The sequence below is a fragment of the Bufo bufo genome, chromosome 3 (assembly GCF_905171765.1).
Source record: "Bufo bufo chromosome 3, aBufBuf1.1, whole genome shotgun sequence".
Lineage (NCBI taxonomy): Eukaryota > Metazoa > Chordata > Amphibia > Anura > Bufonidae > Bufo > Bufo bufo.
This window is the reverse complement of record NC_053391.1, coordinates 388,370,993-388,394,288: the sequence shown is the minus strand read 5'-3', so window position 1 is coordinate 388,394,288 and position 23,296 is coordinate 388,370,993. Positions and strand designations below refer to the sequence as shown.

At 43.8% G+C, this 23,296-nt stretch overlaps 1 protein-coding gene across 3 annotated transcripts in view; it reads left to right on the top strand.

Annotated features, from left to right (window-relative positions):
- RPH3AL (rabphilin 3A like (without C2 domains)) overlaps positions 1 to 23,296 on the top strand; it is a 403,454-nt gene that overhangs the window by 92,768 nt on the left and 287,390 nt on the right. The window contains exon 1 of one of the 3 annotated variants that reach the window (XM_040424765.1): positions 22,503 to 22,654. The exons of 1 other annotated variant lie outside the window; for it this stretch is intronic. The gene's annotated coding sequence lies outside the window, so the exon portion shown is untranslated. Of the gene's footprint in view, positions 1 to 22,502; positions 22,670 to 23,296 lie in introns of those variants that run through there. One more of the 3 variants, XM_040424763.1, reaches the window with a different exon arrangement.

Sequence of the window (23,296 nt, the reverse complement as noted above, 5' to 3'; positions counted from 1 at the left end):
GTAGCCTCCTCCTCCTACTCGGCTTCCTCCTCCACTGCTTCCACCAGCTCATCCGGTCAGCCACACACCTTCACCACCAACTTCAGCACAGCCCGGGGTAAACGTCAGCAGGCCATTCTGAAACTCATATGTTTGGGGGACAGGCCCCACAGCGCAAAGGAGTTGTGGCGGGGTATTGAACAACAGACCGACGAGTGGTTTCTGCCGGTGGGCCTCAAGCCAGGCCTGGTGGTATGCGAAATCTCGTGGCAGCTCTGGGACTAGCCGGTTTGACGCACATCCCTTGCCTGGCGCATGTGCTGAACTTGGTGGTGCAGAGGTTCATTCACCACTACCCCAACATGTCAGAGCTGCTGCATAAAGTGCGGGCCGTCTGTGCGCGCTTCCGCCGTTCACATCCTGCCGCTGCTCGCCTGTCTGCGCTACAGCGGAACTTCGGCCTTCCCGCTCACCGCCTCATATGCGACGTGCCCACCCGGTGGAACTCCACCTTGCACATGCTGGAGAGACTGTGCGAGCAGCAGCAGGCCATAGTGGAGTTTCAGCTGCAGCACGCTCGCGTCAGTCGTACTGCCGAACAGCACCACTTCACCACCAATGATTGGGCCTCCATGCGAGACCTGTGTGCCCTGCTGCGCTGTTTCGAGTACTCCACCAACATGGCCAGTGGCGATGACACTGTTATCAGCGTTACAATACCACTTCTATGTCTCCTTGAGAAAACACTTAGGGCAATGATGTTAGAGGAGGTGGCCCAGGTGGAGGAGGAGGAGGAGGATGAGGGCTCGTTTCTAACACTTTCGGGCCAGTCTGTTCGAAGTGGCTCAGAGGGAGGTTTGTTTAAGCAGCAGAGGACAGGTTCACAAGTCGCCAGCCAAGGCACTGTACTGGAGGACGAGGAGGATGAGGAGGAGGAGGTGGAGGGGGACGAGGATGACGCAAGTTCACAGCGGGGTGGCAGCCCAGGCCCATCACTGGTGCGTGGCTGGGGGGATACGGTGGACGATGACGATACGCCTCCCACAGAGGACAGCTTGTCCTTACCCATGGGTAGCCTGGCCCACATGAGCGAATATATGCTCCAATGCCTGCGCAACGACAGCAGAGTTGCCCACGTTTTAACGTGTGCAGACTACTGGGTGGCCACCCTGCTGGATCCCCGGTATAAAGACAATGTGCCCACTTTAATTCCTGAACTGGAGCGCGACCGTAAGATGCGCGAGTACAAGCGCACGCTGATAGAGGCGCTCTTGAGAGCATTCCCACATGTCACAGGGGAACAGGTGGAAGGTGAAGGCAGAGGAGTGGCAAGAGGTCGCCAACGCAGCTGTGTTACGGCCAGCTCATCTGAGGGCAGGGTTAGCATGGCAGAAATGTGGAAAAGTTTTGTCTCCACGCCACAGCTATCTGCACCGACACCTGATACGGAACGTGTTAGCAGGAGGCAGCATTTTACTAACATGGTTGAACAGTATGTCTGCACACCCCTCCACATCCTGACGGATGGTTCGGCCCATTCAACTACTGGGTTTCGAAATTGTCCACGTGGCCAGAGTTAGCATGTTATGCCTTGGAGGTGCTTTCCTGCCCGGCGGCCAGCGTTTTATCTGAACGCGTATTCAGCACGGCAGGGGGCGTCATTACTGACAAGCGCAGCCGCCTGTCCACAGCCAACGTGGACAAGCTGACCTTCATAAAGATGAACCAGGCATGGATCCCACAGGACCTGTCCCTCCCTTGTGCAGAGTAGTCCTTATTAACTGCCTAAAACATGTCTTGTTGTGCTACGGGCCACTTCTTTATTTGATACAAATTTTATGAAACCCACAGTTGAATGAAACTCTTCTCTGTCTGGGCGCCGGGGCCTAACCAGATGAAAGTGGCCGGTTAAACTAACGGGTGACATGAAGCCATAACCTCTGCCATGCTACCTCTGTCTTCTGTCTGGGTGCTGAGGCCTAAGTCAAATAAAGCGGTCTTCTGCTGTGCTGGGGGATATGAAGCTAATCTCTGACCTCTCTCCTCTGTCTGGGTCCAAAGGCCTAAATCACTGAAAGAGGCCTTCTCCTGTGGTGTGTGATATGATGCCAGAATATGTGCTGTGGGGCCTCTCTCCTCTTCCTGGGTGCAGGGGTCAAAGAAACTAAATTGTGGCCTACTCCTGTGGTGGTTGATATGATGCCTGATTCTCTGATGTGGAACCTCTCTCCTCTGTTTGGGTGAAGGGGTCAAAGTAACTAAATGGTGGCTTCTCCTGTGGTGGCTGATATGATGCCAGAATATGTGCTGTGGTGCCTCTCTCCTCTTCCTGGGTGCAGGGGTCAAAGTAACTAAATGGTGGCTTCTCCTGTGGTGGCTGATATGATGCCAGAATATGTGCTGTAGGGCCTCTCTCCTCTTCCTGGGTGCAGGGGTCAAAGTAACTAAATGGTGGCTTCTCCTGTGGTGGCTGATATGATGCCAGAATATGTGCTGTGGTGCCTCTCTCCTCTTCCTGGGTGCAGGGGTCAAAGTAACTAAATGGTGGCTTCTCCTGTGGTGGCTGATATGATGCCAGAATATGTGCTGTGGTACCTCTCTCCTCTTCCTGGGTGCAGGGGTCAAAGTAACTAAATGGTGGCTTCTCCTGTGGTGGCTGATATGATGCCAGAATATGTGCTGTGGTGCCTCTCTCCTCTGTCTGGGTCTAAAGGCCTAAATCACTGAAAGAGGCCTTCTCCTGTGGTGTGTGATATGATGCCTGAATATGTGCTGTGGTGCCTCTCTCCTCTTCCTGGGTGCGGGGGTCAAAGTAACTCAATGGTGGCTTCTCCTGTGGTGGCTGATATGATGCCAGAATATGTGCTGTGGTGCCTCTCTCCTCTTCCTGGGTGCGGGGGTCAAAGTAACTCAATGGTGGCTTCTCCTGTGGTGGCTGATATGATGCCAGAATATGTGCTGTGGTGCCTCTCTCCTCTTCCTGGGTGCAGGGGTCAAAGTAACTAAATGGTGGCTTCTCCTGTGGTGGTTGATATGATGCCTGATTCTCTGCTGTGAAACCTCTCTCCTCCATCTGGGTGTAGGGGTCAAAGTCTTTCAAAGTCGCCTTCTCCTGTGCTGATTGATATAAAGCTGATGGTTGTGCCATCTGACATGGTTGCCAGGGTCTGATTCAATGGGGGCCTACTCCTGTGGTGGGTGATCTAAATGCCTGATTCTCTGCTGTGAAACCTCTCTCCTCCGTCTGGGTGTAGGGGTCAAAGTCTTTCAAAGTCGCCTTCTCCTGTGCTGATTGATATAAAGCTGATGGTTGTGCCATCTGACATGGTTGCCGGGGTCCCATTAAATTGTGGCCTACTCCTGTGGTGGTTGATATGATGCCTGATTCTCTGATGTGGAACCTCTCTCCTCTGTTTGGGTGAAGGGGTCAAAGTAACTAAATGGTGGCTTCTCCTGTGGTGGCTGATATGATGCCAGAATATGTGCTGTGGGGCCTCTCTCCTCTTCCTGGGTGCAGGGGTCAAAGTAACTCAATGGTGGCTTCTCCTGTGGTGGCTGATATGATGCCAGAATATGTGCTGTGGTGCCTCTCTCCTCTTCCTGGGTGCGGGGGTCAAAGTAACTCAATGGTGGCTTCTCCTGTGGTGGCTGATATGATGCCAGAATATGTGCTGTGGTGCCTCTCTCCTCTTCCTGGGTGCGGGGGTCAAAGTAACTCAATGGTGGCTTCTCCTGTGGTGGCTGATATGATGCCAGAATATGTGCTGTGGGGCCTCTCTCCTCTTCCTGGGTGCAGGGGTCAAAGTAACTAAATGGTGGCTTCTCCTGTGGTGGTTGATATGATGCCTGATTCTCTGCTGTGAAACCTCTCTCCTCCATCTGGGTGTAGGGGTCAAAGTCTTTCAAAGTCGCCTTCTCCTGTGCTGATTGATATAAAGCTGATGGTTGTGCCATCTGACATGGTTGCCAGGGTCTGATTCAATGGGGGCCTACTCCTGTGGTGGGTGATCTAAATGCCTGATTCTCTGCTGTGAAACCTCTCTCCTCCGTCTGGGTGTAGGGGTCAAAGTCTTTCAAAGTCGCCTTCTCCTGTGCTGATTGATATGAAGCTGATGGTTGTGCCATCTGACATGGTTGCCGGGGTCCCATTAAATTGGGGCCTACTCCTGTGGTGGGTGATCTAAATGCCTGATTCTCTGCTTTGAAACCTCTCTCCTCCGTCCGGGTGTAGGGGTCAAAGTCTGTCAAAGTCGCCTTCCCCTGTGCTGATTGATATAAAGCTTATGCTTGTGCCATCTGACATGGTTGCCGGGGTCTGATTTAATGGTGGCCTACTCCTGTGGTGGGTGATCTAAATGCCTGATTCTCTGCTGTGTAACCTCTCTCCTCCGTCTGGGTGTAGGGGTCAAAGTAACTAAATGGTGGCCTACTCCTGTGGTGGGTGATATGATGCCTGGTTCTCTGCTGTGGGACCTCTCTCCTTTGTCTGGGTGCTGTGGTCAAAATAATAGTAAGTGACCTTCTCCATTGGTGGGTGACTTGAAGCCTGATTCTGTGCTATGGGACCTCACTCCAATTAATATTGTTTAATTTTTATTTATTTTATGTTAACTCATCATTTCCCTATCTACATTTGTTTGCAGGGGATTTAACTACATTTTGCTGCCTTTTGCAGCCCTCTAGCCCTTTCCGGGTGTGTTTTACAGCCTTTTTAGTGCCCAAAAGTTCGGGTCCCCATTGACTTCTATGGGGTTCGGGTTCGGGATGAAGTTCGGGTCGAGTTCGGATCCCGAACCCGAACATTTTTCGAAAGTTCGGCCGAACTCGTCGAACCCGAACATCCAGGTGTTCGCTCAACTCTATACACTACCCAAGATAATCGCCCAAAAACTGAAATAACTATGGCTCTCAGACTATGGAGACACTAAAACATGATTTATTTATTTTTGTTTCAAAAATGAAAAAATTGTGTAAAAATTACCTAATATGTCTACTTTATTTTATTTATGCAAGTTTTACACAATGATTTCATTTTTGAAACAAAAAAATCATGTTTTAGTGTCTCCATAATCTGAGAGCCATAGTTTTTTCAGTTTTTGGGCGATTATCTTGGGTAGGTTATGATTTTTGCGGATGAGATGACTGTTTGATTGGCACTACAGGGAGTGCAGAATTATGAGGCAAGTTGTGTTTTTGAGGATTAATTTTATTTTTGAACAACAACCATGTTCTCAATGAACCCAAAAAACTCATTAATATCAAAGCTGAATATTTTTGGAAGTAGTTTTTAGTTTGTTTTTAGTTTTAGCTATTTTAGGGGGATATCTGTGTGTGCAGGTGACTATTACTGTGCATAATTATTAGGCAACTTAACAAAAAACAAATATATACCCATTTCAATTATTTATTTTTACCAGTGAAACCAATATAACATCTCAACATTCACAAATATACATTTCTGACATTCAAAAACAAAACAAAAACAAATCAGTGACCAATATAGCCACCTTTCTTTGCAAGGACACTCAAAAGCCTGCCATCCATGGATTCTGTCAGTGTTTTGATCTGTTCACCATCAACATTGCGTGCAGCAGCAACCACAGCCTCCCAGACACTGTTCAGAGAGGTGTACTGTTTTCCCTCCTTGTAAATCTCACATTTGATGATGGACCACAGATTCTCAATGGGGTTCAGATCAGGTGAACAAGGAGGCCATGTCATTAGATTTTCTTCTTTTATACCCTTTCTTGCCAGCCACGCTGTGGAGTACTTGGACGCGTGTGATGGAGCATTGTCCTGCATGAAAATCATGTTTTTCTTGAAGGATGCAGACTTCTTCCTGTACCACTGCTTGAAGAAGGTGTCTTCCAGAAACTGGCAGTAGGACTGGGAGTTGAGCTTGACTCCATCCTCAACCCGAAAAGGCCCCACAAGCTCATCTTTGATGATACCAGCCCAAACCAGTACTCCACCTCCACCTTGCTGGCGTCTGAGTCAGACTGGAGCTCTCTGCCCTTTACCAATCCAGCCACGGGCCCATCCATCTGGCCCATCAAGACTCACTCTCATTTCATCAGTCCATAAAACCTTAGAAAAATCAGTCTTGAGATATTTCTTGGCCCAGTCTTGACGTTTCAGCTTGTGTGTCTTGTTCAGTGGTGGTCGTCTTTCAGCCTTTCTTACCTTGGCCATGTCTCTGAGTATTGCACACCTTGTGCTTTTGGGCACTCCAGTGATGTTGCAGCTCTGAAATATGGCCAAACTGGTGGCAAGTGGCATCTTGGCAGCTGCACGCTTGACTTTTCTCAGTTCATGGTCAGTTATTTTGCGCCTTGGTTTTTCCACACGCTTCTTGCGACCCTGTTGACTATTTTGAATGAAACGCTTGATTGTTCGATGATCACGCTTCAGAAGCTTTGCAATTTTAAGAGTGCTGCATCCCTCTGCAAGATATCTCACTATTTTTGACTTTTCTGAGCCTGTCAAGTCCTTCTTTTGACTCATTTTGCCAAAGTTGCCTAATAATTATGCACACCTAATATAGGGTGTTGATGTCATTAGACCACACCCCTTCTCATTACAGAGATGCACATCACCTAATATGCTTAATTGGTAGTAGGCTTTCGAGCCTATACAGCTTGGAGTAAGACAACATGCATAAAGAGGATGATGTGGTCAAAATACTCATTTGCCTAATAATTCTGCACTCCCTGTATTTTACGGTACGTATGACTTTTTGATCGCTTGCCATTACACTTTTTGTGATGTAAGGTGACAAAAAATGGCTTTTACACTTTTTTTTTTTTACGGTGTTCACCTGAGGGGTTAGGTAATATTTATAGAGCAGGTTCTTACGGACGCGGCGATATCCAATATGTCTACTTTTTTTAAATTATGTATTGCCACGCTCGTAATAACCTGCTCTATAAAAATATCACATGACCTAATCCCTCAGGTGAATACAGTAAAAAAAAAAAAAAAAAAAAATGTAAAAAAGCCATTTTTTGTCACCTTACATCACAAAAAGTGTAATAGCAAGCGATCAAAAAGTCATACGCACCCTAAAATAGTGCATATCAAACCATCATCTCATCCCGAAAAAAATGAGCCCCTACACAAGACAGTCGCCCAAAAAATAAATAAAGCTATGGCTTTCAGAATGTGGAGACACTAAAGAATCTTTTTTTTTTTTTTTTTTAAATGCTTTGTTATGTAAAACTGAAACAAATAACAAAATAAGTTGTCATATTTGGTATTGTTGCGTCCCTGACAACCTGCTCTATAAAAATACCACATAATCTAACCTTTCAGATGAATGTTGTAAATAACAAAAAATAAAAACTGTGCCAAAACAGCTATTTCTTGTTACCTTGCCTCACAAAAAGTGTAATATAGAGTAACCAAGAATCATATGTACCCTAAAATAGTCCCAACATTACGGTCACCCTATCCCGTACTTTCCAAAATGGGGTCACTTTTTTGGAGTTTCTACTCTAGGGGTGCATCAGGGGGGCTTCAATTGGGACATGGTGTCAAAAAAACAGTCCAGCAAAATCTGCTTTCCTTCTGCGCCCTGCCGTGTGCCTGTACAGCAGTTTACGACCACATATGGGGTGTTTCTGTAAACTAAAGAATCAGGGCCATAAATATAGAGTTTTGTTTGGCTGTTAACTCTTGTTTTTTAACTGGAAAAAATGTATTCAAATGGAAAATCTGCCAAAAAAGTGAAATTTTGAAATGTTATCTCTATTTTCCATTAATTCTTGTGGAACACCTAAAGGGTTAACGACGTTTGTAAAATCAGTTTTGAATACCTTAAGGGTGTAGTTTGTAAAATGGGTTCATTTTTGCGTGGTTTCTATTATGTAAGCCTCACAAAGTGACTTCAGACCTGAACTGGTCCTGAAAAAGTGGGTTTTATAAATTTTCTGAAAAATTTCAAGATTTGCTTCTAAACGTCTAAGCCTTGTAACGTCCCTAAAAAATAAAATGGCATTCCCAAAATGATCCAAACATGAAGTAGACATATGGGGAATGTAAAGTAATAACTATTTTTGGCGGTATTACTATCCATTATAAAAGTAGAGAAATAGAAATGTGGAAATTTTGCAAATTTTTCCAAATTTTTGGTAAATTTTGTATTTTTTTTTTACTCCATTTTACCAGTGTCATGAAGTACAATATGTGACGAAAAAACAATCTCAGAATGGCCTGGATAAGTAAAAGTGTTTTAAAGTTATTTACACATAAAGTGACACTGGTCAGATTTGCAAAAAATGGCCTGGTCCTTAAGGTGAAATATGGCCGTGTCCTTAAGGGGTTAAGGAGGCGGGGGGGGGGGGGGTGGGCAGTCAGGAGGCCCACATATAAATTAGCTGGTTGGCTGGTTCTGTCCAAATCAGTGGGTTTGGCTGACACATACAGTATATAATGTGCATTGTCAGCCTGATGCAATTTGGCTTTATGGCTCAGATACTAATATATCCAGTTGAGGTGTAGCCAGATTAGGGATGATGTTCCTGTATGTATGTTTTTGTTTGTATTAAGACTAACGATACATACATTAACCAGTCGTACAAAATACTGTACACTATTTAGTATTTTCAGTACGTTTTAGCATTTAATTATAAGCGGGGTGTATGGTGCTATTCATATTTGTTCAGTACTGCTTACTGTTAAGTCTTGTGGCTGCCAAGTTCTTTGTGTATTTTGATGTTGTGTTTGGCACCTGCTGATTTTCCTTTTAGGCTTACGGTAAATCTCATTCAGGCGTGCTGTGAATCCTGTTGTATCATCTGGTTTATTAGCATACTGCTAGCGGAGTAACTAGCTTTGTTGGCCATGTGTTATTAACATGATTTATATGTAAGGTTATATTATGTGATGTAAATATTGCAGATTCGCTGCATGCAAAAGTAGCAGCAAAGTGCATGACATTGTAAAAAATCTCATCCACACTCTGGCTGGAATTGGCACATAACATGACATGCAGTGCAGATTTTAGATTTGTGGTATGTCTATTTATATTGCAGATATCAGCCATGGATTTCACAGTTTGCAATGCAAAGGGTGAAATCTACAGGAAATCCACAGAAAAATCAGCACGATTTGGTGCTCATATTGTCACTGAGGATTCTGTTCAGGCCTGCTGCAGCAAAATAGCAGTGGACTTTTGCCGTGTGGAAACATGCTCTTAAAATAGCACAGTTAAAACATTGCAATACTGTACTGTGACAATTTGCTGCAAATATGGGTGCGGTTTGTAACAAAGTTTTTGACTGTGCAGCACACTGCCATCACATGAGAATACACCTTAGAAACATTACCATCAATTTTTTTTTACCATATATTATAAGCCTATATGTGAATTTTCTTTGTCATTTCTTTTATGAAAAACATTTGGATGGTTTTCTGGATGCACAGTAATTTTTTGTCACATAATGTATTCTACTTCCTGTCCTGGCTCTAACTTTCTGTTTGCCTGGACTTTTGGCAAACAGTTTCACTCAATGGTGGATTTAGATGAGTAGATGATCATTTAGGCCATTAATGACACTATCACATTTAGTGATTTAAAGCTAATGATAGGCAAGCATTTTGATTCTAAGGGTGCTGACACACGTTCAGGTTTTTTGATGCAGTTTTGGAAAAGAGAAGTTGTATCTGTCCTTAATACTCTCTCTCCTCTTATGATCCACACCTGATTTTGGCTTAAAAAACTGCATCAAAAAGCTGGAACATGTGTCAGCAGCACCCTAAGGCTTCCTGTACATGGGTGCGGGAGAATGCACATAAGACCTGCATGAATTTCTGTGCGGATTTATGTGTGTTTCCACAGCATACCTGCACCAAAATCTGCAATGTCTAATTGCGGTTTTTGGTGCGGATTTGCCATAGATCCCACCTGTCATGCTTCGGTGTGGGAGGGATACACCACACCGAGCATAAGAGGGAAAGGGGGAACAGGGAATCGGGCCTGAGAACTAGGGAAGGAAGAAGGACGCCTCCTAGTAAAACCCTAGCCAAGATCCTGACTGACTACCAGTATGTATCGATCTGTGCAAGATAAGACACAGAGTAGTACAGCCAATAAACTGGGGCATTAGCTCTGGGACAACCGGAATGGCACAAAAGTGATCGCCACAATGGGGCTATGTGCAAGATTGCAGAAAATCGTGTCTGGTTGACCATGAGCTATCCCACAATATATAGGCAACAACACTGACCAATATGACAGTAAACCCTCAATTGGAGTAACTATCTAGATATAAAAAAAAAAAATTGGCGAGATAAACCTGAAGATACAGGACCCACCATGGATATATATGGAAGTGCCGTATGGGGATGCCAGGCTGTACTAAGCGCAGGACGTACCTGAAGACATGGTGAGTGGATGGATAACAGACCCTGAGCGCGAGACCTGAATGCGCGTTTCACCTCAGCGGCTTCGTCAGGGTCTGTTATCCATCCACTCACCATGTCTTCAGGTACGTCCTGCGCTTAGTACAGCCTGGCATCCCCATACGGCACTTCCATATACACTCACCTAAAGAATTATTAGGAACACCATACTAATATGGTGTTGGACCCCCTTTTGCCTTCAGAACTGCCTTAATTCTACGTGGCATTGATTCCACAAGGTGCTGATAGCATTCTTTAGAAATGTTGGCCCATATTTATAGGATAGCATCTTGCAGTTGATGGAGATTTGAGGGATGCACATCCAGGGCACGAAGCTCCCGTTCCACCACATCCCAAAGATGCTCTATTGGGTTGAGATCTGGTGACTGTGGGGGCCATTTTAGTACAGTGAACTCATTGTCATGTTCAAGAAACCAATTTGAAATGATTCGAGCTTTGTGACATGGTGCATTATCCTGCTGGAAGTAGCCATCAGAGGATGGATACATGGTGGTCATGAAGGGAAGGACATGGTCAGAAACAATGCTCAGGTAGCCCGTGGCATTTTAACGATGCCCAAATGGCACTAAGGGGCCTAAAGTGTGCCCAGAAAAACTCCCCGACACCATTACACCACCACCACCAGCCTGCACAGTGGTAACAAGGCATGATGGATACATGTTCTCATTCTGTTTACGCCAAATTCGGACTCTACCATTCGAATGTCTCAACAGAAATCGAGACTCATCAGACCAGGCAACATTTTTCCAGTCTTCAACAGTCCAATTTTGGTGAGCTCGTGCAAATTGTAGCCTCTTTTTCCTATTTGTAGTGGAGATGAGTGGTACCCGGTGGGGTCTTCTGCTGTTGTAGCCCATCCGCCTCAAGGTTGTGCGTGTTGTGGCTTCACAAATGCTTTGCTGCATACCTCGGTTGTAAACATGACCTCTAGCATCCACAAGGCATTTTTGCCCACAGGACTGCCGCATACTGGATGTTTTTCCCTTTTCACACCATTCTTTGTAAACCCTAGAAATGGTTGTGCGTGAAAATCCCAATAACTGAGCAGATTGTGAAATACTCAGACCGGCCCGTCTGGTACCAACAACCATGCCACGCTCAAAATTGCTTAAATCACCTTTCTTTCCCATTCTGACATTCAGTTTGGAGTTCAGGAGATTGTCTTGACCAGGAGCACCCCCCTGAATGCATTGAAGCAACTGCCATGTGATTGGTTGACTAGAGAATTGCATTAATGAGAAATAGAACAGGTGTTCCTAATAATTATTTAGGTGAGTGTATATCCATGGTGGGTCCTGTATCTTCAGGTTTATCTCGCCAATTTTTTTTTGATATCTAGATAGTTACTCCAATTGAGGGTTTACTGTCATATTGGTCAGTGTTGTTGCCTATGTATTGTGGGATGTGTGGGATAGCTCATGGTCAACCAGACACGATTTTCTGCAATCTTGCACATAGCCCCATTGTGGCGATCACTTTTGTGCCATTCCGGTTGTCCCAGAGCTAATGCCCCGGTTTATTGGCTGTACTACTCTGTGTCTTATCTTGCACAGATCGATAGGTGCATGGATTGGTGTTGCATGGCCCTTTGCTTTTCTGTATACTGTATACCATCCTGTTGTTTCCCCATACTTTATATTTTATAATAAACGATATTTTTGATACATTACTTCCACTTGCTTGTTTTAGTCTATTCTGGATATTGTACAAGTGGTAATTGTAGCTGTCTAGTTTGACAGAGAGGCCTTTGTGTAGGTTTCATAATGACTACCAGTATGAACAGACCCCAGAGGTAGGTGTGTTCATACAAAGGAATACCTAGGGCCCTATCTAGACCTATAGGACCCTGGTACTAATGACAGGGACGAGACTACATTTTCCTCCAAATGGAAGGACGAACAGGAGTCTTCAGGCTCAGTACACACAATATGGAAAAGCAACACACAGAACCCAAACAAAACACAAAAAGGGAAAGGAAAGACTTAACTTCAAATGAGCTATGGAAACACCAGGAACTCCACTGAGATCCACACACCAGCAATCCACAACTGAAACTGAAGCTATAAACCGCACGGCATAGTGGGAGAAGCAACTATAAATAAGGAAGGTTAAATGACCACATTAGCAACACCTGAGGCAAGAGGTGTGCCCATACCAGAAACAACACAGACGCCTATTGATCCACAGGGAAAATCTGTCAGATCAAACCATGTGTTGCCAGTCTCACAGATCTCCCGCCACTTGTCGCGAAAACGTCCATGACACCACCCTTCCATAGAAAAGGGTGAAATCTGCAGCTAAAACCGGAAACAGAATTGACATGCTATTTGATTTAAAATCCATGCAGCAGGTCAATTTTTGCAAAAAGAAAATCTGCAAAGTGTACATGAGATTTGTGTAATATGCTGCGCTTTGTATTCCACAATGTGTGCAAGTGGCCTAAGGTTGTGTATAAATTCCTTTTCATGCGATCATTTACTCACTTAGGACTGATGCACAATTCTGCCATTTAAGGCCCCTTGCAGACGAGCAAGTCCGGATTAGGTCCGGATGCATTGCGTCTGCAATCAGGGAAAATTGTGCGAGTGCATATGCAATTTCAGTCGTTTTGACTGCGATTGCATTGCGTTGCTCAGATTTTTCTGCGCGAGTGCAATGCATTGTGGTACCCAGACTTCTTCATTGAAGTTTGGGTTAGGTGTTCTGTAGATTCTATTATTTTATAAGGGAAAAAAATTGCATTCTTAATACAGAATGCTTACTAAAATGGGGCATGAGGGGTTAAAAAATTCAAAACAATTAACTTGCCTCATCCACTTGTTCGCGCAGTCGGCATCTTCTTCTTTCTTCTTCTTCTTTCAGGACCTGCCAAAGGACCTTTGACGTAATCGCGCTTACCACGTGGTGAGCGCTGTGACGTCAGCGCAGGTCCTGCTGAATGAAGAACGTCATCAAAGGTCCTTTGGCAGGTCCTGAAAGAAGAAGGAAGACATGTCGGCTGCGCGAACAAGTGGATGAGGTGAGTAAATATATATTTTTTTTAACCCCTCAAGCCACTTTTTAGTAAGCATTCTGTATTAAGAATGCTATTATTTTCACTTATAACCATGTTATAAACTGACTTTAACCCCTTAAGGACCGGGCTCATTTTCACCTTCAGGACTAGGCCATTTTTTGCAAATCTGACCAGTGTCACTTTATGTGGTGATAACTTTAAAACGCTTTGACTTATCCAGGCCAATTTGAGATTGTTTCTTCGTCAATATACACTGCTCAAAAAAATAAAGGGAACACAAAAATAACACATCCTAGATCTGAGTTAATTAAATATTCTTCTGAAATACTTTGTTCTTTACATAGTTGAATGTGCTGACAACAAAATCACACAAAAATAAAAAAATGGAAATCAAATTTTTCAACCCATGGAGGTCTGGATTTGGAGTCACACTCAAAATTAAAGTGGAAAAACACACTACAGGCTAATCCAACTTTGATGTAATGTCCTTAAAACAAGTCAAAATGAGGCTCAGTAGTATGTATGGCCTCCATGTGCCTGTATGACCTCCCTACAATGCCTGTGCTTGGTCCTGATGAGGTGGCGGACGGTCTCCTGAGGGATCTCCTCCCAGACCTGGACTAAAGCATCTGCCAACTCCTGGACAGTCTGTGGTGCAACGTGACGTTGGTGGAAAGAGCGAGACATGATGTCCCAGATGTGCTCAATTGGATTCAGGTCTGGGGAACGGGCGGGCCAGTCCATAGCATCAATGCCTTCGTCTTGCAGGAACTGCTGACACACTCCAGGCACATGAGGTCTAGCATTGTCTTGCATTAGGAGGAACCCAGGGCCAACCGCACCAGCATATGGTCTCACAAGGGGTCTGAGGATCTCATCTCGGTACCTAATGGCAGTCAGGCTACCTCTGGCGAGCACATGGAGGGCTGTGCGGCCCTCCAAAGAAATGCCACCCCACACCATTACTGACCCAATGCCAAACCGGTCATGCTGCAGGCAGCAGAACGTTCTCCACGGCGTCTCCAGACTCTGTCACGTCTGTCACGTGCTCAGTGTGAACCTGCTTTCATCTGTGAAGAGCACAGGGCACCAGTGGCGAATTTGCCAATCTTGGTGTTCTCTGGCAAATGCCAAACGTCCTGCACGGTGTTGGGCTGTAAGCACAACCCCCACCTGTGGACGTCGGGCCCTCATAAAACCCTCATGGAGTCTGTTTCAGACCGTTCGAGCAGACACATGCACATTTGTGGCCTGCTATAGTTCATTTTGCAGGGCTCTGGCAGTGTTCCTCCTGTTCCTCCTTGCACAAAGGCGGAGGTAGCGGTCCTGCTGCTGGGTTGTTGCCCTCCTACGGCCTCCTCCACGTCTCCTTATGTACTGGCCTGTCTCCTGGTAGCGTCTCCATGCTCTGGACACTACGCTGACAGACACAGCAAACCTTCTTGACACAGCTCGCATTGATGTGCCATCCTGGATAAGCTGCACTACCTGAGCCACTTGTGTGGGTTGTAGACTCTGTCTCATGCTACCACTAGAGTGAAAGCACCGCCAGCATTCAAAAGTGTCCAAAACATCAGCCAGGAAGCATAGGAACTGAGAAGTGGTCTGTGGACACCACCTGCAGAACCACTCCTTTATTGGGGGTGTCTTGCTAATTGCCTATAATTTCCACCTGTTGTCTATCCTATTTGCATAACAGCATGTGAAATTGATTGTCACTCAGTGTTGCTTCCTAAGTGGACAGTTTGATTCACAGAAGTGTGATTGACTTGGAGTTACATTGTGTTGTTGTGTTCCCTTTATTTTTTTGAGCAGTGTATTTATTAATGATCTTGTAGAAGGCTTGCTTAAGGTTATGCACATGGAAAGGAATAATGCAAGTCACCCGTACATACTAAATGATAAAACACTCGGTAACACTGACATGGAAAAGGATCTAGGAATTTTAATAAACAGCAAACTAAGCTGCAAAAAACAGTGTTAGGCAGCTGCTGCCAAGGTCAATAAGATAATGGGTTGCATCAGAAGGGGCATAGATGCCCGTGATAAGAACATAGTCCTACCACTTTACAAATCGCTAGTCAGACCACACATAGAGTACTGTGTACAGTTCTGGGCTGTAAACAAGGCAGACATAGCAGAGCTGGAGAAGGTCCAGAGGAGGGCAACTAAAGTAATAACTGGAATGGGGCAACTACAGTACCCTGAAAGATTATCAAAATTAGGGTTATTCACTTTAGAAAAAAAACGACTGAGGGGAGATCTAATTACTATGTATAAATATATCAGGGGTCAGTACAGAGATCTATCCCATCATTTATTTATCCCCAGGACTGTGACTGTGACGAGGGGACATCCTCTGCGTCTGGAGGAAAGAAGGTTTGTACACAAACATAGAAAAGCATTCTTTACGGTAAGAACAGTGAGACTATGGAACTCTCTGCCTGAGGAGGTGGTGATGGTGAGTACAATAAAGGAATTCAAGAGGGGCCTGGATGTATTTCTGGAGAGTAATAATATTACAGGCTATAGCTACTAGAGAGCTGGTCCAGGGAGTTATTCTGATTGCCTGATTGGAGTCGGGAAGGAATTTTTTTATTCCCCTAAAGTGGGGAAAATTGGCTTCTACCTCCGTTTTTTTTTGCCTTCCTCTGGATCAACTTGCAGGATAACAGGCCGAACTGGATGGACAAATGTCTTTTTTCGGCCTTATGTAATATGTTACTATGTTACTACATTGTACTTCATGACACTGGTAAAATGAAGTAAAACAAAATCATTTTTATTTATAAAAAAAATACCAAATTTGCCAAAAAGTTTCAATTTCTCTACTTCTATAATACATATAAATACCTACAAAAATAGTTATTACTTTACATTTCCCATATATCTACTTCATGTTAGGATCATTTTGGGAATTATATTTTATTTTTTGGGGATGTTACCAGGCTTAGAAGTTTAGAAGTAAATCTTGAAATTTCTCCGAAATTTTCAAAAAACAACTTTTTAAGGACCAGTTCAGGTCTGAAGTCACTTTGTGAAGCTTACATAATAGAAACCACCCAAAAATGACCCCATTCTAGAAACTACACTCCTCAAAGTATTCAAAACTGATTTTACAAACTTTGTTAACCCTTTAGGTGTTCCACAAGAATTAATTGAAAATAGAGATACAATTTCAAAATTTCACTTTTTTGGCAGATTTTCCATTTTAATAATTTTTTTCCAGTTACAAAGCAAGGGTTAACAGCCTGCGTTGCGTGAAAAATGCAGAATATAGAGCATGCTGCGATTTTCACGAAACGCACAAGTGATGCGTGAAAAATCACTGCTCATGTGAACAGACCCATAGAAATGAATGGGTCGGTATTCAGTGCGGGTGCAATGCGTTCAACTCACGCATTGCATCCGCGCGGAATACTCGCCCGTTTGAAAGGGGCCTTTAGGTGTTCCACAAGAATTAATGGAAAATAGAGATACAATTTCAAAATTTCACTTTTTGGCCGATTTTTCCATTTTAATAATTTTTTCCAGTTACAAAGCAAGGGTTAACAAACCAAACGTAATATTTATGGCCCTGATTCTGTAGTTTACAGAAACACCCCATATGTGGTCGTAAACTACTGTACGGGCACACGGCAGGGCGCAGAAGGAAAGGAATGACATACGGTTTTTGGAAGGCAGAATTTGCTGGACAGTTTTTTTTTTTTTTTACACCATGTCCCATTTAAAGCCCCCCTGATGCACCCCTAGAGTAGAAACTCCATAAAAGTGACCCCATCTAAGAAACTACACCCCTCAAGATATTCAAAACTGATTTTACAAACGTCGTTAACCCTTTAAATGTTCCACAAGAGTTATTGGCAAATGGAGATGAAATTTCAGAATTTAAATTTTTGGGCAAATTTTCAATTTTAATAGATTTTTCCCAGTAACAAAGCAAGGGTTAACAGCCAAACAAAACTCTATATTTATGGCCCTGATTCTGCAGTTTACAGAAACACCAGATATGTGGTCGTAAACAGCTGTACGGGCACACGGCAGGGTGCAGAAGGAAAGGAATACAGTTTTTGGAAGGCAGATTTTGCTGGACTGGTTTTTTTTGACACCATGTCCCAATTGAAGCCCCCCTGATGCACCCCTAGAGTAGAAACTCCAAGAAAGTGGCCCCATTTTAGAAACTACGGGATAGGGTGGCAGTATTGTTGGTACTACATTTATATGGATACACCTTAATAAAATGGGAATGGTTAGTGATATTAACTTCCTGTTTGTGGCACATTAGTATATGTGAGGGGGGAAACTTTTCAAGATGGGTGGTGACCATGGTGGCCATTTTGAAGTTGGCCATTTTGAATCCAACTTTTGTTTTTTCAATAGGAAGAGGGTCATGTGACACATCAAACTTATTGGGAATTTCACACGAAAAACAATGGTGTGCTTGGTTTTAACGTAACTTTATTCTTTCATGAGTATTTTACAAGTTTCTCTTTGTTTACAGCCATTGACATGTCGCTGAGGTTAACACGTGAGGAGCGAATAGAAATTGTGTTGATGTCTGGTGAACGCAGTAACCGGGTCATTGCAGCAGATTTCAATGCAAGACACCCTACGAGACCACCCATCTCCTATGCTACAGTTAGCAAACTGCTTGCTAAGTTTTGTGAAACTGGTTCAGTGTTGGATTTGCCAAAATGTGGACGAATGAAATCTGTCTCTAATGAAGAAACATCAGTGGCTGTCCTAGCTTCATTCAGCAAGAGCCCACAGCGTAGCACTCGCCGCATGTCACTGGAGAGTGGCATTAGTCGAACATCCCTTTTGCGGATATTAGCTACTCACAAATGGCACCCTTACAAACTCCAGCTACTGCAGCATCTCAACGAGGATGACCCAGATCGGCGCACTGAATTTGCAGAATGGGCAAAACAAAAATTGGAACAGGACCCTCAGTTTACGCAGAAGATTTTGTTCACTGATGAGGCAAACTTTTATGTGAATGGTGAAGTTAACAAACAAAACCACCACTATTGGTCTGACACTAACCCACATTGGATAGATCCCTCCAAGACTGTTGGAACAAAAAAATTGATGGTATGGTGTGGTATATGGGGTACAAAGATAGTGGGGCCATTCTTCATCAATGGAAACCTCAAGGCCACTGGATATGCGAAATTGCTACATGATGATGTGTTTCCCTCTTTATGCACTGAAGCTGGCACGTTCCCTGAGTTTTTCCAGCAAGATAGTGCACCACCACATTATGGGTGTCAGGTCCGAGCATTCCTAGATGAACAGTTTCCTGGAAAGTGGATTGGTCGTCGTGGGCCAGTTGAATGGCCCCCAAGGTCTCCCGATCTGACCCTTTTTAGACTTTTATCTTTGGGGTCATCTGAAGGCAATTGTCTATGCTGTGAAGATACGAGATGTGCAGCACCTGAAACTACGGATACTGGAAGCCTGTGCTAGCATTTCTCCTGCGGTGTTGCTATCAGTGTGTGAAGAGTGGGAGAAGAGGGTTGCATTTTACGATCCAACACAATGGGCAGCACATTGAACACATTTTATAAGTGGTCAGAAACTTGTAAATAACTCATGAAAGAATAAAGTTACGTTAAAACCAAGCACACCATTGTTTTTCTTGTGAAATTCCCAATAAGTTTGATGTGTCACATGACCCTCTTCCTATCGAAAAAACAAAAGTTGGATTCAAAATGGCAGACTTCAAAATGGCTGCCATGGTCACCACCCATCTTGAAAAGTTCCCCCCCTCACATATACTAATGTGCCACAAACAGGAAGTTAATATCACCAACCATTCCCATTTTATTAAGGTGTATCCATATAAATGGCCCACCCTGTAGTTTAGGGTACATATGATTTTTGGTTGCTCTATATTACACTTTTTGTGGGGCAAGATAACAAGAAATAGCTGTTTTGGCACCGTTTTTATTTTTTGTTATTTACAACATTCATCTGACAGGTTAGATCATGTGATATTTTTATAGACTAGGTTGTCACGGATGCGGCGATACCTAATATGTATACTTTTTTTTTATTTATGTAAGTTTTACACAATTTCTTTTTTGAAGCAAAAAAAAACATGTTTTAGTGTTTCCATAGTCTGAGAGCAATAATTTTTTCAGTTTTTAGTCGATTACCTTGGGTAGGGTATGATTTTTGCGGGATGAGATGATGGTTTTATTGGCACTATTTTAGGGTGCGTGTGACTTTTTGATCGCTTGCTATTACACTTTTTGTGTTGGATTGTTTTTTATCCTGTGTCATTTTGGAATAAAGAACAACGTCTTTTTTGGAAAGCTGGATATCCCGTCTTATTTTTATACAGTTTGCAACTGGTGCCCCTTCCAAGCACCATCTGTGCTTTCACTGCAAGACTGACCAGGTGAGTGCCGCCTACGGAACTTTTTATACTTTTTTGTGATGTAAGGTGACAAAAAATGGTTTATTTAGCACAGTTTTTTTTTTTTTTTACGGTGTTCATCTGAGGGGTTAGGTCATGTGATATTTTTATAGAGCCTGTTGATACGGATGCGGCGATACCTAATATGTATACTTTTTTATTTTATTTAAGTTTTACACAATAATATCATTATTGAAACAAAAAAAAAACATGTTATAGTGTCTCTATATTCTGAGAGCCATAGTTTTTTCAGTTTTTGGGAGATTATCTTAGGTAGGGTCTCATGTTTTGCGGGATGAGATGACTGATTGGCACTATTTTGGGGTGCATATGACTTTTTGATCGCTTGCTATTACACTTTTTGTGATGTAAGGTGACAAAAAATTGTTTATTTAGCACAGTTTTTTTTTTTTTTTTTTTAACGGTGTTCATCTGAGGGGTTAGGTCATGTGATATGTTTATAGAGCCAGTCGATTCGGACGCGGCGATACCTAATATGTAAACTTATTTTTTACCCCCTATTTTTTACCATTTTTTTTACTTTATTTGGGGATGTTTTTGTTTAATTTTACTTGAAACTTTATTTTATAAACTTTTTTTTCACTTTATTTTTTGTCCCACTTTGGGACTTGAATTTTTGGGGGTCTAATCCTTTACAATGCATTCCAATACTTCTGTATTGGAATGCATTGGCTGTATGAGTAATACTGTGTGTATTACTCATACAGGTTCAGGCCTGTGAGATCCAGGGGGCTGGATCTCATAGGCTCTTCCCCGGAAGGCAGCGCGATGCCTAAGGAAGGAATCGCCCTGCCTTCCATGCCATCGGGTCCCCCCCACAGCCCTATGGGGACCCGATGGCACCGCCGCCGCACCAGGTAAAAGCCGCAAACCGCAGGACCCCCCCCCCCCGCGCATTTAGCCGTGGTGCATGCTCAATGATTTGAGCAGGCACCGTGTTCTGATCACCGCCCGCCGGTGCCGCGGTCATCGGAACTATAGATGATGTACCGGTACGTCATGGGTCCTTAAGGACTCTGGAACCATACCGTGCCGGTACGTCATGGGTCCCTAAGGGGTTAAAGAACAAAATATAACGGCCGGAAAATTGGATTAACAGTATTGTGCCGATGCACCAGGGGCGCAATCGAGAAATGACACGAACAGTGTTAACAAGTTTACATAAATTTACAGAAAGGATAACTGAACTTTGCATCCAAAAATTGCACCACAACCAGCAAGCACATAAAAATACAGGCTACTCTCCTCTACTATTTTCCTGTCTGCCCCTGCTACCCAGGGCACGTTTCTACAATGCATTGACTAAAGTATCCTGCTCTATGACCTATCACAGATTAGCACCGGTGCACACTCAGTGCTGTAGATAGTTGCTTGTCTTGGTCTGGTACGTGGAGGCAGAGGTAGTCTGGCTCCTGATCCGGTCGCTTGCTTGTCTCAGCACGGTCTTTTCCTTTCTCTGTCTAGCTTGCAGGTACAGGCATCCACATAGTTCAGCTCTGACAGGAGTAACCCGTCCTGTAACTGATCTCTGGATTGAACGATATCACTCCTCTCGGACATACTTCACAGTCTCTGTTGATCTGTCCCACATCAGCAAGGACACCGCACTCCAGATCTTTAAGCCCGGGAACTTGCACTTCTCCTACATCCTCTAGAACCAACAACTTCATTTCACTCTTACACAGCGGCCTCTTGTGGCTGGAGGAAGGCATCACAGCCTGTGTGAAACCTAATCACTAGCAATGTAACTTGGTGTTTCTAGGGGCTGACCCTTATAGGTGGAACACAGGGCAGGCCGGTTACAGGGAAATGTGGATGCCCTGTCCCAGGTACACTGTCTAGCGTGTGTTCACCTCCTCAGGGTTGAACAAAGGGGAAGGGGTGGTATGTGACACAGTGAGAGGTTTGGTCTGGGAAAATAGGTATTTTTCTCCCAGCATGTGCTGTTGGGCTGATTTACAGCCAGGTGAGGTCAAATACCGGACCGGATTTTAAGTGCCGGTCCGGGTTTTGGCAGCACCTGGCTGTCCTTAAATAGGCAGCTGGGCTCAGAAGTGAGGTCTCTGTGTTGGGATCTTGGAGCCTTGTGTCTGGATGAAGGCTTGCTACCTGTTTGGCGTAAAAACAGGTTAGTGCTGCTATGCTCAGGGACTCTTAGGGGCAGAGTTACCGCATAGTGTGAATTTCCACCAACACAAGGTGACTTTTTGCTTGTATATGACTGCTTGTTTTGTCACTTGCCTAAAGTGTGAGTGAAGTATTGAACTGTTTGATCCAAAGAACTTGTTGCCTCTATACTGCGTCCGCTAATCCTGTCTTTTAGATCCAAACCCCACAATATGTATAGCACTTTGTGGAAATATTGGCATATCTGCCCTTTTGTGTGCTTTCTTATGCTAAAATGTATTTAAAATTCAAGCCTTCACTGTTGTACGTAAGGAGAATTATTTTTAGCTGTGCTCATTGACAGCGCTGTAAATTGATTAAGGAAGATCTCAGTTACGCTGCCTGGCTCTTTCTCTCCTGGACATCTTGTGTGCCTGCAGCTGCTGTACCTTTAACTAATGCACACTGTGCAAGTGGTAACAGGATGTTGTTAGCTGCTGAATAATTGAACCACGTGATTGTCTGCTCCCAGACTCTCAACAGTTGGGAGGATCTATTTTCTCATTTTAGGCGTGGATTTCCACCTTGTAGCAAGTTCTAAATGCACAAGCAGAAGGTAAAATGTTTCAGCTAATTTGGCTTTAACGCTGGCTTGTAATGAACGTGCAACCAATACAGGGAAGGCTGCAAATTTTTATTAGGTAAGTGGTTCTTTCTTTTTTCTAACTTCTGAGGTGAGCAGATTATGTAAATGTGCAGTTGACGGAAATGAATGGATTGTTGGCAGACTGGCTCATAGTGTTATTGAAAAGAGTAAGGAAGTACATATGGTGAAGACTAAGAAAAAATCTAATACATTTCACTGCCACAGCATGTTACCATGAGTTGTGCAAGACCTGGAAGTACTTGCAAATAAAGCAACTTTTTATTTGTTCAATGATTTTGTTCTAAGATTTTCTCATTTTCGCCATGTTCACATAGGGACAATTATTACAATGTGAGCACTGTGCTATATGGCGTACTGTCTCTCCCAGCATGTCTGCGATAGTACTGTATAACATATTGCACCCTGTATAAGTTGCCACCATTGAACAATACAGTGGAACTTCTTTGATGTTTCCTGATGCTTGAAAACTTTGTTCTTGAGGGTTATTTCTAGGGATGAGCAAACTTGTGTTTCAAGATCGGCGTACAAGGTTCGGGTTATCTAAGAATTCCGTCATGGATTCCAATACCACAAACCATAACTTATGGTCCGTGGTACCCGGAATCCATAATGGAATTATTAGATAACCTGAACCTTGTACGCTGATCTTGAGAACACAACT